General features: G+C 36.6%; 1 protein-coding gene across 2 annotated transcripts in view; it reads left to right on the top strand.

Moving 5' to 3' along the window:
* Nucleotides 1-530: 530 nt before the first annotated feature.
* The window catches only part of PH4alphaEFB (prolyl 4-hydroxylase subunit alpha-1), a 97353-nt gene continuing 78795 nt past the window's right edge, over nucleotides 531-19088 (top strand). The window contains exon 1 of one of the 2 annotated variants that reach the window (XM_011308535.1): nucleotides 531-614. The gene's annotated coding sequence lies outside the window, so the exon portion shown is untranslated. The remainder of the gene's footprint in view (nucleotides 615-19088) is intronic. The other variant, XM_011308544.1, reaches the window with a different exon arrangement.

The raw sequence follows: 19088 nt of genomic DNA, 5'->3' as shown, positions 1-19088 counted from the left end.
TGTAGATCCTACACTGCACCGTATTCACTCTCCTATAGAACATAGTAGTGACATGGGAAACCACAGGCAAAACCATGTCGGTACAGGCGGTTGCTCTATTAGCAACTTCCCCCACTTCCTCGCGTTCATCGGTGTCTGTTTAAAAATTCGATTCAATGGGATATCGAACCTACGACTTTCAGACCACTAGGCTTGCACCTAGCCACTGAGCTACCAAAGTCGGCCATTATGGAGATAAAATATTAATAATACAATCTATTCATTGCAGGTTCGTGGTGGATGGGAAAAACGTATTTCTCCCGCAGCCTTGGTTCGCTCGATATCTTGACATGCCCCGTCATGAACTACCACAAAGAATCGAGCGGATCGAAGTGAATATCACTCTGCCAATCTACACTCTGCGGGATCTCTCTTTACGTGTTATAAAGCGTCGTTTGCGGCACGACTATCACGCTTTTCTTCTCGAAATACCACAGAGTCTTCAATACGAATTGGCCTCGATGCTACCGCGAAAGGGCGATTTTGCCGAACCCTGACAACGAGTTTCTGTCTCCTGAATCTACTGAAAAGAGAATCAACGTATTCGGGGACACGATTTACCATAATAATACGAGGTAAGTCATTGACTTATTCATTCTTGAGTGTTTTATGTCCAAGGAATGGTAATGAGTCTCATTAGAATGGAGACATCATCATTGAATTTGCAGACAAGTCCCCATAAATCTACTATTACATCCATTCGCGGTTTAACGCTCTCGGATAAATACCTATTTCCTTGCAATAATTGCATCTTAATGATTGCATGGGGTGAAATTCACCACAAATATTTTTGGCCAATTTATGGTACGTTTCAAACGATGAATCGGTGGTTTTTGGGGTAATATTAAAGTTACTTCATCAAAGGATTCAAAGATTTTATGTCTCTCATCGAAGTTAGATCATAATCCTTGAAAGACAAAGGGAAGTTGGTAAAGTTAAAGATATTCCTCCCTTCAGTCTCAAAGCGATTGAGAATCAGCAATGGTATAGTCTGTTAATCACTGAAAGCGTTCCTTTGCTTAAACGCTCTATTCATTCACTAAAACAGTCTCTGATTCATTGAAGCTTTTGGTATTTCCAGTGATTTTCTCGGTTTCTGACATGAAATAATCTATTTCTTCCAGTAAAAAAATTTCCATGTTGATATTAATTGATCATTGATCATGATCATCTGCCTCGAGTGACTCAATAGGAATGGCGGGAATAATTTCTTTTCGCAGTATATAAAATCTTCTTTCGCAATTAGTAAAGGATAATTGGAACGTAACGAGGAGTTGCCTCATATTGCATAAACACTGTCTAGAATAAAAAAAGGGTCTGGACAAATTGAATGAATTCATAACACTCAGGCATTTAGACTGTTTGGAATTCAAACTCGTGTATCAACCCCCTGAGCCCCTTGTCCCTCAATTTACTTATGCTTGTTCTCTTCAACAAGTCACATTGAATATTTAAAACCTCCCGAGACGTTGCGTCACACCTCTGGAAGTCTCTACAATATCCACAATTGAACACCGAAATTGCGCAATTTTCATTTTCACATTTCTCACTGAGTCATGCGGCATTAAAATTTTCCCTCAACCCATGATAAATATCACAGGAATTTCTCCTTGAATGCGAAGAGCAGATCGTAGGACAGGTTTCAGGGGTAGCAACGAAAATTTTTATTTTATTTATTTTTCCGTTTCTCACACATCATCCAGAACATAAATGTCTGCAAATCAACCGGTGATTAACGGACAATTTCGATTTTATATTGACTCTTCAACAAAATGTAGTTCTCAGTGCGGACCTTTAAATTTTTCCCCATTCTTCCTGGGCCGATCATCAGAAAACTATATCACGGCAATATCTATTGATCGCAATGTGCCGACAGCTCCAAATGAACACCCCGAGACACCAAACCCATGTACTACCCCCCAATGATCGTATTTTCCGTGCTAAATTCGTTACTCCTACTAGCTTCATAAATTTTTCCCAGCTGTTTGTGTGGATTCAGTAGAACAAAAAGAAAAACACAAAAAAAAAAATCAAAAAGAAATTGAAAGACGAATGAGACAGAGACAAGTAAGTCCTCGCTTGTGGAAGCCGGTCACGTGGATTCGATCGTTCGCCGGGGAGAGTTCGAGGTGCCGGGATAGAATCGAATGAAATTCCCTTACTTTTCGTGTGCCACGACATTTTTTCCTCCTCCCCTTCTCTTTTCAACGGTGTACCCCGTTTCGGCTTTTTTTATTCTATTTTTTTTTTTCGGCTCTTCTCCTCTTTCTTTCATGTACCAGCGATTCAGCTTGCTGTCCAGTCACGGACGATCGGCATCGCGACGCGAATGAAAAGTTTTTCACCGGTGCAAACATAAAAAAATAAATAAGAGCGGTGAGATGGTTGGGGTGGCGAGGGGGGGGGGTGACTAGGGGGCGGTGGGATGGCATAGGAATGGAGGGAAAACTATACAACACTGGCAAATTTCATTCGAAACACGCGTGCGTTCCACGGCTATAGTGTCTATCTCTGCGAGTCACGTAGCAGCACCCAAAGCGCGAGAAACGCTTCTCGTCTTTTACGTTGGTTGTGTAAATACCTATGTATTTTGTATGTGTGCCGGTACGGCGAATTGCCCGGTTGAAATCAAGATACCACACGTATCCGAATTCTTGGGACGTTATATCAAACGGAATTATATTCATTTATCCGATATATTGAGGATTTTCGTGGAGTTTCGTCGCTTTTATTTATTCCGAATGGAAGTATTGTAATCATTGAAACTTGATCAATGAAAAAATATTAATATTATATATTAATTGAAATTCTATTTATTTATTGATTTTCTCGATTTTTACGTTTTTTTAAATCTTTTTTTTATGATAAGTGAAAAAAAAGTTGTGTGGAATACTTGAAGGGTGGTTTTAATCATTTGTTTTTTTAACAAGTTCGAAGATGGAAATAATAATAATTACCGGTGTAATTGAAATCTCTCGCAGGACGTTCTACTTTAATTGATTTTGATTAGAGTTTAACATGAGAGCATCGATGCTATATATTGCTGAAATATTTCACATGATTTTGGTTAATTGCCGGTTTTGAAGATGACAAACGACCATTCGGAAGTAATTGCTCATTTATTTTTGTTCGCGGGAATGTAGTTTCGGGAATTTTTTCAATTTCCACCACCTATTGCATTTGGATTTTCAATGTCGTAGGGTACTGGTACATTGAACCGAAATTTCCGGAATATCGGTACACAAAACCGGAATTTCACGATTCAATTGAGGATATTACATCCAACCAGTTATTGGGAGCTTATATAGGAGTTATATCGGAATTATATCGGCATCAATCGGAAGTATATTGATTGATCTGCTGCATATGGAGGATTTTTGAGGGGTTTTGTCGCTCTTCCAGATTTCTTCAATCTTCAGCAACCGTTGCAACTCAATTCTCAATATTGCATGTTCACTGTAAAAATTTATTGCATCGCGGTAAATCTTGTTGACATTTTTATCTAGGATTTTTCATCATAAAAAAATGAACGGATTCCATAATGAGTTGTAAAATTTTTTCATAGAGTTTCGACAGATTATCGCCAAAATTGCCTGAGGGAAAAATTCGGATAACGAATTTATCTCGGTGTTTTTTATCCCAAAGAGTCATAAAAACGTGACGAAAGTGTCTTAATTGACGGTATCATTGTGTCTTAATTGGAGACAGTGCTTCTCTAGGTGTTTTGCTCTGGAAACGACAATTTCCCTCGTATTTCAAAATATCATCCTCCAACATCAAACAAAGTCAAGTACCCGGATGGTGGAACTCGGTATAATTCTCAAGAAAATTACGGGATCATAAAGTCAATTCCTTGCGTAGGCAAATGGTGATCCATGGGAAGTTGTGCCCTCTGAAACTACCATTCAGATGGTAAAGTTTCGTAGGGTCTCCCCAATCCTCGATGTTCGTGGAGGCGTGAGAAGTGGCCTAGGTACTCCAGAGCGCGGCGATAGAATCCTGGATGCGTTTACAAGGACATTCCAGGGCTTTGTGCCGCGGGATGGCGTAACATAGGGAATCACAGAAATTGGGACCACCCGTGGTACCTCTCATATTAACGCCCTCGCGTTTCATATGGTTTGACGCGCGTGCGACAAGCCAATTGCCTCAATCAACCGTTCAACCACATCACCCTGGAAAAAAGGGAAAATCATTTTAACGAATGACTTTCAATCGTTGAAATTCAATTATTGAATTGTATGAAGCATCCTCAATCACCATTTGGGTATTTCAATGTCGTTAATGTACGATCCAAGATTCAATTACGTCTACATAATAAAAAAATTGCCAAATTTCACTTTACGAATCATCTGAATTTTCGTGTCCATGAGTTTCAACTCAATTTCAATGAAAAACGCTCGCTGAACTCGTTAATGGTTTTGAAAGTTTTATAAAATTACTTTTTTTCAATAATCAATGTTCAATGTTCAATAATCATTGATGATTGATAATTCATTTGTGAATAAAAGTATACGTTTTCATGCTCATCGTGAATATTCTACATCGAATACGATAAATTTTCCAATAGATTGAAAATTCAGGGAAATTAATTAATTGGTTAAATTTTTCATCACGTTTGTGAATTTTCAGTTCAATGTGTTTAATTTCAGAAATTAAATCATTTATCAATGAAGAACTCTTGAAAATCGCAATTTTTTTACTCGAAATTTCAAGTGTAATTTTCCACTCGTTTTAAATATAAAACTGGTTTTTCAACAATAATTGTGAGTTATCAAAATTCAGGTGAATAGTTTGGTAACATTAATAAAAATTAGTCAATCTCCAATTTCAACAAAAGAAATATTGGAAAATATTTAAAGAGATATTTCAATTTTTCGGTCGAAATGATTTTTTTTATGGGAGAGTTTTTCAGTTGATTCGAGTGGAGATTCTCTTTGAATCAAGTTGATGCTTCTGCTTGAATAAACCAGGGCTTTACGGGAATCAAGTCGATAATTCAGTTTGAAATCTACGAGAAATACTCGGACTTAAATCCACAGTTAACCCACATTTATTGAATTTTCTGGAAAAAGACCTTTAATTTGATCAGGAGCTTCAACGTTTTTTGAAGTTGATAAGAGAATATTTTTTATGGTATTGAGTAAATCGTTGGAATTTTTGAATTTCAAAATTTTTGAATTTCAAAAATTTTATTCACAATTTTCCCCCGAATTCCGGAAATTCATATCCCATTTAATATCTCCGTCATTAAAACATCTTGTCATTGAAAAATCAAATGATCCGTAATTTTTCTGTTCAAACTTGAAAAATCACAAAAAATCCTGAAAATTCGAAAAAAAAATGTAAAACTGCAATATCTCTCTAGAATACGTACGTTCTCTAGAAAATTCAATCAAGTCGCAAAATTTTCATCTGACTTCCCGTGAAACTCATAAATATCCTCGAATTCTACCCAAAACATAAATTTTCATAACCATTTTTCCCATAAATCCGACTCAGTGTCGCTCTCATGAGACATACTCTGGTATTTTCCGTACAAAAAAATCTACCAACTATAATCTATACCCGTGGAAGATGCGAGAAGAATGAATTGATCGTTTGAGGATCAAAGGCTCAATCTTCAGCCTGGCTGCCCAATAGATCATGCATGCACAATCGCGGGATAACTGTTGCGACATCGTCAAGTCCAATTTGACGTATATGTATTGGTTGATATCTAGACCTTCTTGTCTCATGTACAGAACGATCTGTTCAATGTATATGTACTGGATGCAGTGCCTGCACCTGACCGACCTGGACTATCTCGACACATCACAGACCACCGAGGGAATACTTTATCGTGCATGAATAATGTATTCTGCGGTACGATAGCCGTGGTGCTGGCGTTTAGTTGAGCCCACGAATAAATGTTATTGAGAGCAACATTGCTCTGTAACCTTCCCACCGATTTTACGACTCTGATCGTCCTCCGATCCATTGTTATGGCATTGCTACTCCACCTCAAGTGCCCACATCCAAAATATATATACTTCAATCTTCTGGAGTTTATGCTTGCAATAAATATGCTTATATCACTATGGTTATTATAACCGTATATATACATTGAGAAAAGAATTTTTCGATCAACTATTTACGCGACTGATCGTCATTCCATATTTTTTCATTGATTCGAATTCAAAATGCAAGTGCCATAACAACTGTATTCAATTCGTGATTTTGGAAATGATTCTGTTTATATTATTATACCCTCCCCTATACTTGATTCAAGTACGTTCCATTTCGCGAAAGAACTCAGAACCAAAAAAAGAACCAGAAATTCAAATTCAAATTCAGGACTCGAACTCGAATTCGACTTGAGTTCAGGATCAGTTCAGTTCGTTTAGTTGTAGATTGAAAATCATTTTTTTCTTATTCGTGGTTTTTTTTTTCGGTGGAGTAAACAAAATTAATCAGGGGCTGATAAGTGTAGTGATAGCATTGGAGTTCAAGTTCTAGAAATTATTGAAGAATCGTCAAAACTTGGGCAGTCGATTCGGCATCATGTTGCGCAGTAAATTAGTTTCTTATTGACATTTTTAGAGTCTTCTAGTACCTGACTATCTTTGCACATAAACTTGCACATAAATTTTTAACAACCCCAGCGTCACAAGAAATTCATCTCCGTTTTCAGTGAAATATCAAGTAGCGTTTTCGAATATTCACTAAAACTTGACTTTTCCAACCGATAAGTTATCGAAAATGAATAAAAATCGTGAAAATTCACTATTTTACCAAATATCTAGACTATTTAAAATTAAATCGAATTCAATGTTCAATTTTCCCAATCAGATTTAAAATTCAAGCTGCCCTTGGACAACCAATGCCCATAAAAATTCCGTGTTTTATTGAATTTTCCAGACGAGCGGAAGCTTCATACGTTTCACCCATTTGATCTCAAATTAAATGAAACTCCCCCACATGGAGAATTCAATTGCAATATTTATTGAGAATTAAACAAATTTCTGGGTGCAGATGCTCCCGATAAATTCTCTCTGGGTCAGTTCATACTGAATGCTTGAAAATTCCACGAGGAATTCCGTTTCGTAGAAGATAAACGGAGCTGAGCCTCTCTAACTAAAAATTTAGAGCCGAGAGAAGATCGTTTCTCACATAAACCCTCACGTCCATTCTCTATCTCACTTTTAATTACTAATTATCGATTGGAACGATAGTCGGAGAATACTCTAACACAGCCACTCTGCCACACCACTATCAAGACGCTTCGTATCCGCTAATTAGATTTTCCACCTCTACTCCTTGAAACTCTTCTGAAAGTCAGCAGTGTGCTTGGGTTTATACTCTCTCGTTCATTTGGACTCGACTTGACACAAGACGCTGGGCTCCGTTTAATCTTCACGCTTGTTGAGTTTTAAAAAAATTCTCGAGTAACATTTTTCATCTCGATGGAAAATAAAAACGAAAATTCGTTTCTCCTGCGCATCCGGGAAATTACTCATGAAATTTCAAGTAAAGAAACTTCAATTTTTTAATAACTACAGATTTACATTGCCTTCATTGCTCTTAATATTATTCAGAAAATCCATCAAGTGCTTGAATATTCAATTGCAGGGGATGTTGGAGTCAAATGGACACTCATTACAATCTCACACAATGGGCTATTCTCAATTTTTAATGTTTTTATGTTTAAACAAAGTTATCTTCGTTTATCTGAATCGACAAATCCAATATTTATCAATTAGTCGATTGATAAGCTGTGCTTCAACCGTTTTTTTTTCTATACTGAACTGACACATTTAAAATAAAATAAAACCTAGTCCATCACTTTTCATTAAAAACTGCGCCCTGATTACTCGAAATCCGTAAAACTCAATTAAATTGAACGTTGAATTTTTTCGTTCCTGCGTTCTAGTTTTTATATCGTGGAAAAGAATATTTCAATATTTTTATCGCAAAGATATATTCGATAGTCGAGACTTGGTGAATGTCTTTGGAATAAACGGGAAAAATAAATACGGGTCTCCGGATTTTCTACAAATGGGAATAAATTTGAAGGAAAATCATGCCTGGAAAAACAATGCCTGAACTCCGCGGAATTTCACCTCTGGTGGAGTTTCTGCACGCATTCCCATTGGAATATTGTTTTTTTTCTACTTTAAAACTCCCTGCGGCATCTCTCGAGTATCCCAGCAATATTTCCGCGAGTCTGGCCACCGCATATTTTCGCCCTTTCAATGCCCCCAGTACACCCACATGGATATAACTCGGGAAAAACTAAATCGGGAATACATTCCGGAAGTGAACATCTATTTTCCCCTCGATTGGCTGTACCACCTCGATACCGACTCTCCATTTTACACATTCCAATGCCCCCCATTTTTTATTTATATCATTCTATTTTCCGATTAATAATAATAATTTCATCGTCTCCATTATTTTTCTATATCGAATCTTTAATCGCTACTGGTGATAAATTTGCAAATATTTTAATAACACTTTTTAATTAATTACAAAACTTGTAGATAGGTTTACGTTCATCAACGCGATTGCTAATTTTTTTATTATTACTCATATCATTTTATTGTTCAAATCTGTTTACAGACGCTTTTTTCTCTCCTCGAAGAACTTTTCCCTGCAGAATCTGTGGAAAAGTTCGAATATTATTCACATTCCCCTTTTTTCAAAAGAAGATTATATATAGTTCATGCATTATTTTTCTACATGATTTTCTCCCTTAATTAATAGAGTTTTCAGGGGTTTTTTGGGAAAACTATGAATTTTTCAGTGTCGAAATGGACAGAAATAGAAAAATAAAATGTCAGGTTTCCCTGATAAATTTGTGGAGAATTCCCTAATTTAATCAATTTTCAAATAAAATTTGGAATGTCATAAATTTTCCTTCCAAAATCGCATGCAAAATTTTGGAACTCATTAATGGAAATTTTCTTCTTCTGGACAAAACCTGAAAAATACATGGAGAAATTACCGTTCAATTATAAAAAAATGTTTAATATTCAGGAAATTTTGGAAAGAAATAATGAACAGTGTATATTAGAAATGAATAATTTCTTCAGACTAGAACATCTTCAATCTAAAGTATCGCGTTAAAACCCCCGACGGCCTGGAACAAAAACTCTAGACTTGATAATTACCAGCTAAAAATATTCTCCCTCTGGGTGTTCTCGCTTCCTTTTCACCATTGAGTTTGCGCGGAAAGTGTGCATTTAAGAGGTCTCATGGAAGATAGTCCCTGTAACGTGTCATATCACGAGCAAATCTCATTACTCCCATCCGCGCTTTTCAACGGTTAATGGAAGCGACATACACGTTACACTATGTGCAAATAAATCTCTCCGAACTCAACAGAAGTGAAAAAGTTGAGGACAGTTTTCTAAGGATGGCAAACATCCATACACAGCCACCAGTAACTCCTCGACTTTCTTCATTTTCAGTCTGACCTTTGAAGAGAAATGAGAGAAGAAAATAGGAAGAAATAAGTTACGTCCTCCTGAGCCAATGCTATAAATTCAATTTATCGTTGAATCCCCGACACTTTGACTTCTGGGACAAACTCTGAGAACTCTTCGCTTGTCCTCACGGATCGTTTCTTTATGGACTTTCACATTTCATCCGCTTATCCTCGCGGATATGTCTGTAATAATTTTTTACATTATTGGAATCGACTACAGACATCGTTGTTTCCATCGTCACGATTTAATCAATCGCCACTTTTACTCCAACATCCGTTACGTAACGAACATTGATTTAGGTAGTTAAAAAAATGGTACACTGATGGAATCATTCATTCACTCTAATCGAAATTCGTTAAATAGTTATTCAACTGGCGAAGCGTAGAGTCTAGGTAAATAATTGTTGATTATTAACGAATGGTTGACTTGAAAGGTGAAAGTCGCGTCAGGCATGCATTGTTAACTCCTCGGTAATTAACATTTATGGGACCAAATAGGTTTCGCTTTATACTCATAAACATTTCTTGCAATTTCAGTTATAAAGTCGTTTGATTCATAATTGAGAGGCCAAATGATTGTCATCTGTCTTACGTGAATTCACCATAAATTAAATAAAAGTATATATTTAGTTTTAATTCCGGATTTTTTTACTCCAATGGAATCTTCACGGATTTAATTTTGCCATTGAAATGTCCGTTTAGTTTATCTCGAAGAAATTTCGTTGGCACAGAAGTATTTTTCGTGGAGTGCGCATAACTTTTTATTTTAAATGCTTGGCGAATATCTATTATCTCATCGTTTTGCGTCGGTTAATTCTGGGTTTCTAAAGTACGATAAGGATCGGGCATTGTGTGGCAAAAGGAGCGGATGTGGAACTTTGAATGCCTTCCACTCATCGGGCCTTCAAATTACCTCCGGATACTAGAAGAGTTTTGGGGAAAGTGAACTTGCGAGGTATTAGGGTGCTTTGCACTTCTAAAAAATTGAATTTCATCGCTTTACTTCTACTAATAGCGAAAAAATCCGGGAATGCCATATTTCGTGGGAAATTCAAGAGATTTTTTTCCGATTAAATCAAAAATCGATTGAATCTAAAGTCGTCATGTAAAAGACTCTCAAATTTCACGTGAAATCCCTACTAAACATTTAATATGATTTTAGCAATGAAACCTGGAAGAAGGAAAATTCTTAATTGAATTTAAAAATCAATGATTTTCTTCATTTTTTAATGAGTCAAACAGAAAAATTGGGGAATATTTGATTTTTCAATGACGAGATATCTAGTAGTGGAGTTCATTGAGATGTTAGTCGAGTTATTCTCTGAGAAAAATGGAAGAAAAGGAAATTCTCAAGTCTTTTTGAGATATTCTTCGATGATTATTCAAAAGATTGCAGAAGGAGCGGGAATGGGATCCGTAGAACCGAGTGAGAAGTAATCAGATGAAATTTCACTTTTCCAGGCCCGGTGTACATGCTTTATTTCTTTATGTCTCTCATGCTCGCAATTTATCAAAACTTTTTTCATTTTTATTTCTCCGCCACTCGTGCTCCAGTAATCAGCGCTTGGACTGGTGCCAGTCAATTCCCATTTTTTGTTGCGTCCGACTCGAGACACTTTCCCCTCTGCGATAATTCAAAAAAGTATTTAGACAACAACTGCCGAGAAAGAGTTGCCGAATTGGGAATTGCTTTGGGGGATCGTAAAAAAAAACTAAACATCAGTTGTGCAAACGAAACTGAAATTCGTTAATCCAGATTCATAATTCATTATACAAAACTGTTAATAATCTCCGACAGTAGAAAATTCGAGGCTTTTCCCAATTAACAATTCGAATTTCAACGAGGAAATGATTAAAAACTGAATTTCAATTCCGAATATCTCTGAAGGTTGATTAATAAAAATGAAAATAATGACTTATTAATATTGAATGATCGATGGGGCTTTCTTGAAATATTTTTTTCCTCCAACAGGATCAATTTCGTTTTAAAATGTAGGGAATGTTACCAATTCCCTGGGAATAAACTAATTACTCTAATTTGAGAAAGTTATTGATTCCCATGCGATCCCTCACATGCGGTTTCACTCATATCAGAAGGAATGTCATCATTAAATTCAAAATGAAACTGTGAATTCCCGTGTAATTATTCTGTTCAAATGTCTACAAACCACAAACATTCATGTAATACATCCCTGAATATTCAATTGATTCAAGACTCATGAAACAAACTTGCGAAAATTTAGAATTGTAGAATTCCCGAAATTCCATACATTTTCAGTTTCAACTAAAAAAAATCAGGATTTGATTGAATTTCGTATGGAATATCAATACTCACCACCTAGATTACATAAACAAAAATATTCCCGATTTTTTGGTAATTCCACAGAATAATTGAATTGAATAATCCACCATTTTACGAAAAGTCAGAGAATTTGAACAAATAAATAATTAAATGTTTGGTTCTGGAAATTAAGTCTAGAATCTTGAACACTTTTTACTCATTTCTATGGGGAAAATAAGCTTTGAGATAAACTCCGTGGAATGAGTCGATACTTGGAGCGTTCTCGACGGTGAAAATGACAGTCGACAAATAATTGTAACCGACTGGTAAAAATCCCTTCATGAAACGAGTAATGCCCTGTAATGAGGCTCTTTATACCAGGTTTCTGTGGTTGGTCGAGAGATTAAAGGCAAACTTGCGGATACCCGACTGATTACTTTCCGACGTTTCTTCCGTTTGGTTCCCAACATTCCTGGGTACTGCCCGTCAACGAGAGCCTTTCCAAAGTGGTAAAGGCTAACGGAAAATCCCCGGGCTTTTGCGAAAAAAAAAAGCAAAATGGAAAATGAAAAATATAAAGCACGATAAAGGGCCCTCTACTGGATGTTTGAAAAAGACGTACCAGCCGAAGTGTGTACACGACGTTTTCTCATTAACCTGAATTAGTTTACCTCCTTATTCGTGAGCGTGTGTTTTTACCTCGGTTTCGAGGGAAAGAGGGCTTTGAAGGTTTAATGGAAAACCCTGATGGTTTTCCCTCGATTAATTTGTCTATTGATTGTTAGTGCCCGGGTTTGAAATGAAACTCCTCAACTGCCGTGTCAAATTTTACGTAAAATTTCATTATGCCGCGGAGAGTTCAGGTACCGGAATAGGGGGAAAAGAGTTGAGGAAAAATTACTTAAAATACTTTGAAATTACCAATTGCATTAATGTGTTTTTGCGACATTAAGAAGATTATCATTTCAAACATATTCTTTTTCATGGGAGATTCAATCTTCATCTCAATTTTTATGCCAAACTGAATAGTCATTAAATTGAAGTTCTTGTATGCAAATAATGGAACTGAATATTGCCTTAAATTTTTCATTGATTAGAAATTCAGAGTAATTTGTAGAATTTCAGTTTGATCACTATATGAAAATTTATACAAGTGCGAAAAATTCGAGGAAATCCTTTTTTGACTTTCCAAATCATTAATTTAATGTAATTAAATGTAATTCAGTGGTGAATTCGCTATCTACTATGGGCTCATACTTCACGTAAGTTCTGAAAATTTTTGATTTACTGACAGCCTAAGAGTTGGAAATTTAATTGAAGTTCCAGCGGAACTTAACAATTAGCATGAGTTCATGCTTATGATGTACCCCTAACTTGAATCTAGTCAGAGCCCCTTGAAAATTAGCAATCCGCGGTCAATTCCTAACGGTTCCGATTCAGTTGTATTTTATTCTCGAGTGCATTTAATTTTTCATTCCGTGAATAAGCAAAACTCAGTTACCGAATTAGGTAATTGTCGGTCGATGTTCTGTGCCGATTCTCACTCGCGCCTGAAATTGAGGTTGCGGTCACTACTCGTGTCTGATGGTTTACCATGAAGAACACCTTCATCTACTTGTTTCTCGTAAAAGGAAAGTTACCCATTTGGTAATGAACAACTAGAGGCCCCCCATTACTCTGCAACAACTGCAGATTAAACTCTGTATTCCATTTGCGTCACGAAATTTCAATGAAGACCAATTCGTCCGACAGCGTTTTCCTCTCAAGAAAAATACACTTCCATTCAATGAAGTTTGAATCTTAATTATGTGCCCCTTAAAGAAAAGAGAATTGTCATTTAAATCAATTGAATTCTCCTCATCAGTCAATTATCGTGATATCCTAGTATATTGAAAGAAAAGCAATAAAGAATGACATCTCAGTATTTTGACATCTACAATAAGAGAAATACGAGAAATCCTTTCTTTGAAACTAGTTTGTAATATTTTTTGCCACTTGTTTTGCAAACCTGGCTTAACTAATCGTTCAGCAATCGTTATTTAATTGTATAAGATAATAACGAAGTGGACTGACTGCAGTTTATCTCTTCCCTCCTAAATGAATTTTAAATTTTCACACGGTATGGGCAGAAAACATTGCCCATAAAATGTAGGATTTAAAATGTAATTAACGAGGTTTCCGGTGTTGTAAATTACCATTTTGGAAACGTAAATGACGGGTTGAAGAAAAAAAAGGTATCTCACGATGTTGATTTGCAAATAAGTAATTAATTGACAGGATGCCATCCCTTCGGTTTTAATTATCGGCGAATCCTAGACTGAAGTGAATCCTGACAATGGCATATCTTTTTGCTCTGTGTTCATCAGCCTTTGTGACAATTACTATTGATAATCCGCGAGTGGAGCTCGAATTATCTTCTAAGCGGCTTACGAAGTCCATCAAAACTTGCGGAATCATTGGAATGCGAGGGATGAATCCGGGTAAATTTTCGTTGGAGAGCCGTCACCAGGTTGATCCCTGGGTGACCTCATGCCCCATTTATAAAATGAATATTTCCCAGTGTGTTGACCACTAATCACCCGGCTATTGACAGCTGTGTCCATCCAGCAATGCTGTATGCTTCCCCGTACTTGACATGACAGTATTCCAACTACAGTGTATTCACCCCATGCTGTATCGCCCCATTGCTGGGGTGCCAACATTGCGGTCAATCTCATTAGTACGTCCGTTTGGACTTCTCTGTAATGCATTTTCCGGAAAAAGATTGGATTTCAACCAGTGAAATACCGCGGATAAAAAATTTAACTGCTGTGAAAATACCAGGGGAAAAATATTCATTCATATCACATTTAGGTAAATAATTTTCCGGAAATTTAATGAAATTTAATTTAATTTGTTTACTTGTTTAAACATAAAAGTTTCTTTAATTCAATTAATCCTTTATCAAAAAAGAGATTGACAATGAATAATTATTTTCATTGCCAATGTTTTTAATTACATGGTAAATTATCAATTTCTTTTTTTTAGAGTGATTTCTGTATAAACGTAATGACAATTCAGAAATTTTTGATAAAAGGAAGAAACTCCGGAAATTCGTTGATAAACAAAAAATTATTTCTGCCACGTATATTCATGTACATTAAATAATAGGAAAAATTACTTGCACAAATATTTTTGACGGGAATCATTTTTTTCTCATAGCAACATTTCAAACTAATTTCCCTCGTTTTAGGGATTTAAATCCGATTTCAATGCGCTTTTTCTGTAATGGCAATTTTCTTCCTTCGTTTCGCGTTAGAATCAGAGAAATGCCAAATCCCGACTTTAACTGTTGGTGGAATAATTTTTATAATATAAAATATGAGCTGGGGGAGGAGTGCAAACTCTTACTCGAAATATCTATTCAGTTGAGTAAAAACGCAGAGTGATGGACGGCGGTTGTCAGTATTATAGACGGTATTGTATATATCACGTAGTACCCTTTATCAATCCATCAATTCAGACTTTGACTAATTTTCAAATATTCCTCGGTCAGAGACCGCCATCGTATTCGACTCTTTTTTTCATTTCATGCGTCACAATATTATTTTTTTAGAATGATCACCTCAAAGTCTTGCCGGTTTATTCAATCGAGCCCTTACTACTCTAGCCCTTCTCTCATTCTTGGAAACAATGGTAATTTTAAGGAGACCATCATGAAATTTCAAAGTTTGCACCAACTCACCTGAATTTTTAATTAAATAGATTCGTTTAGTGAATATTGAGTACCTAATTAAACAACATTTTTTATTAATCGATCGTTCAGAGATTTACCCTCATCTTCCATGTTTATAAAAACTTTCAGAATAATTGATCTCAAGTATTAATTTTATAAATTCTACAAGTTTTCCCTTACGAGATAATAAGATTGTTCTAAAAATTCATGAAAAGCTCACGCTTAAAAATTTTCAGGATCTCAATAGATCACCAACAAATCAATAAAAATCATGAAAAATTAGATATACCCAATTAGAAATCCGCGAAAAAATTCAATTCCCTCAAAATTAAATTAGCAATTTGATAAATTTCACGTGAAACTTCCGATTCTTTATTATTATCAATTACCAATCGACATACTCGCATAATATCCCCGTCAATGCAAAACCGCTCTATAAAATTACATCCCGTCCACTTATCCTGCATTAGTCACGGCCTTGAGATTTGCCAATTGCGACTAGTTGTACTTTCCAGTAGTTCACCGGAAAATTACTGGACCGACCTTTAAGTCCGAATGTTCGCCACTATCGGCCCGTTGGCTTTACATTGACATGCTCATTATGTATATTACATATATTATATATTATATGCACGAATTATCGATCTGGTGTTGGTGTTGACTGGGAATCTCTGGGAATAATCGAATCGAGCTCAACTCCAGAGGCTGCATCTGATTACAGCTGGGAATACCACTGCCGGCGGTGTATCTCTGGTTGCTCTGAGGTATCCAATGTGTACCAATCTATTTGGCCAGACCCCCTGGGGACCTCAAAGAATACCGTAAATCGCCGTTTTCCATTAGACAGCCACATCCTCCTCAAAGCAGTAGTTACTCGTATTTATTTGTATCTCCATAACTACTCGTGTTCGAAGATATATATATATATAGTTTTTTAATTTCCTTTCAATTGCATACCCTTTCGGGGTATAGGGGATATAGGATAGATATATATCGTTATGCGCGTCCCTCTTATCTTTTTTTTTCCATTAACTGGAAATTTAAGAATAGATATGTACATTAAATTGCAAATTGACAAGTGGAATGAATTGAGTTTTCCAGTTAAAAAATAAATTAAGGGGAATTATTTATAATTATTATAAGTCTCAAAAGTTTCAAGTTTTTACGCGAATTTTTATTTTCTCAGTGCATCGTAATTTACCCGTGATTGAGATCAATATAACAGGAGTGATGGGGTGAAGTTGATAAAAAAATCATGGAAAATGAATCAACAGTTCAAAGCGCTGTCACGATGCGCAGAAAAACTCATTTAGTCAAGGAATGAAGATGGCCCCTTTCGATGAATTGCACAGCAAGCGTCCGTCGTATTTCTCCTGTCACGACATCTGCATTAAAATTCCTCTTTTCTCTATCGAACGGCAGTACAATTACCGCAGTTATCACGCAACAAAAAAAAAAAAGAAAAAAGCAATATCGATGGTAATACCGGGAATATAAAAAATCCATGAGGCATAATAGCTATTTGTCCCTGTTGGAGTGAAAAAAATGGGGCAGATAGGGGCTGTGGTGTGATGAAACATTGTACAGTCAGCCATGTTAATTCGTCCAAGCCGGTCAAACTTTTCACCCTCTCATCCCGAGAGGGGGTGGTCAGGGGGTTGAATACTCGTTCGTTCGGGGGTTTCAACGGTAAATCGCAGCGATCCATCGCGGGGTAACGGACGTCCCGTTCATCACGGAAGGAAAACGCTCGGTGTTTCATGTGTGTATAACAGAAACAACAGTTGAGCAACAACGAGGAAGTACAGAGAGAGATGTGCATCCCGGTGGTTTGAAGCCAACTGAAATAAACAGTACCACTGGGTGCAGAGACTGATGGATTGTTCGGAGTGGATGGCCGCGGAATAAGAGAAAACCTAGTATCGTACGACGAGTCGTTTTAGGCACGCGAACTCGGTATTAACCCAGTCACTCGTTACAAATTTTTTTCAACAGTTCCCGCTCGACTTTATCTGTTTTTCTTCCTGTCGCGCGGGCTTACGCGATTTTCCTCGCGAGCTCAAAATTTCACCGAGTGATTTCAGGGAGAAAAATTTGTTGGAAATACAACCAAAAGAAAAAAAAAAGAGTTCCACTGTTCCAAAAATGCGAAGTGCTACAAGGTGCATTATTTTAGTCGATTTGATCCAATTTACTCGATTATAAAGAAATTGGCATCCGTGAGTCGATCTTTCCGGGTAAAAAAAAATTGTAATCGGAATATTTTTTCGAAATTTTCAAAAAATCTCTGGAAAACAATTTTTTTTTACTCGGGTTACTCAATTTAGTCAATTCAGTTATGAGTAACTCTCGAAACATCAATTATCATTCTCATAAAACATTCGCAAATGCATTTGAAAACGGTAACTTCATTAACGTCAGCGCTAGTTGGACAACTAGTGCAGGTCGGAATTTTTTCACGAGTCTCACACGATCCTGTTTATACATTTATCTACCTTCACACACGTTCACAAGTGTTGAAATTAAAACATTATAATTTGACCGTGGCAGTGTATCTGGCCCCACAACCACACATGTTGACACCCTTAGAAATATTTACCCAATAATTCTACCCCTACGTGCTATCATTATTATTATTCATTAAAAACATTCTACTTTTTATTTTTTACTTTGAAATTTCAAGTGGAATTTTGCAATAGTGAAAATTCGATGGAATTACTGGAGTTTATCTCTGTGATGATCAATACGAGGAAGTAGAGCAAGAATTGTGGGTAAGACATTGAGAGAGCAACTGGGATGAAGTATTGTTTGCCGTTGCGTTCTTCACATGTAGAACCCTGAGCGATAGAAAAAAGGTCGATGAGAGATGGTTTATACACACAAAACGACAGCTGAAAACTGGTGTTGTACATGTACACCTACGTCATAAGTAAAAAAGAGAGTGCTGGGTACTTCATTTCCGGAAAAAGCATGAGCGATCCATCCGCGGGGACAGCGCGCGGTCGGGCGTTAATCACGGAAGGAAAAGGGAAACGCGTCTCTCGCTACGAAATACCTCCCTTTTTACTACGACGCAGGGATGAAGGGTAAGGGGATATATTTTTTTTTTCCTCCAGTGTTATCCCGAGACAGAGATGGTTGTGCGAGTTGATGGCGGTGGAAAATTCCCCGAGCTTTATCCTGGCAGTCCTGCACAGTGTACAATGCACAACGCTCGCTTATTAAGCCCCTCTTTTAATTCTCTATTTTTGGTACTAGTCACTGTAGTTTTTTTTTCTCGTCATTCTAATTGCTCTTTTCTTGGGTAGTTCTCCACTACTCTCAGACTGACTTCCGAGCTGACTTCATCTTCTTTGTGCACTTTCTTGAATTTTCATTATAACGCTGCCAAGGATTTCTCCTTTTACCTCCGACTAATTTCTAACAATCAAAAATGAATAAACGATTTTAACGCACACGGAATTAGCGCGAGTTGAAATGCTGGTTGATTTTAATTCATTCAATTTGTCGAAATTGAAAATTGTTGACAATTCAATTGTCATTTTATTGTGAAAAATCGAGTTTTCTCATCTCGTAAGATTTTT

This window comes from Fopius arisanus, unplaced genomic scaffold (genome assembly GCF_000806365.1).
Source record: "Fopius arisanus strain USDA-PBARC FA_bdor unplaced genomic scaffold, ASM80636v1 scaffold00003, whole genome shotgun sequence".
Lineage (NCBI taxonomy): Eukaryota > Metazoa > Arthropoda > Insecta > Hymenoptera > Braconidae > Fopius > Fopius arisanus.
This window is presented reverse-complemented; position numbering and strand designations above follow the sequence as displayed.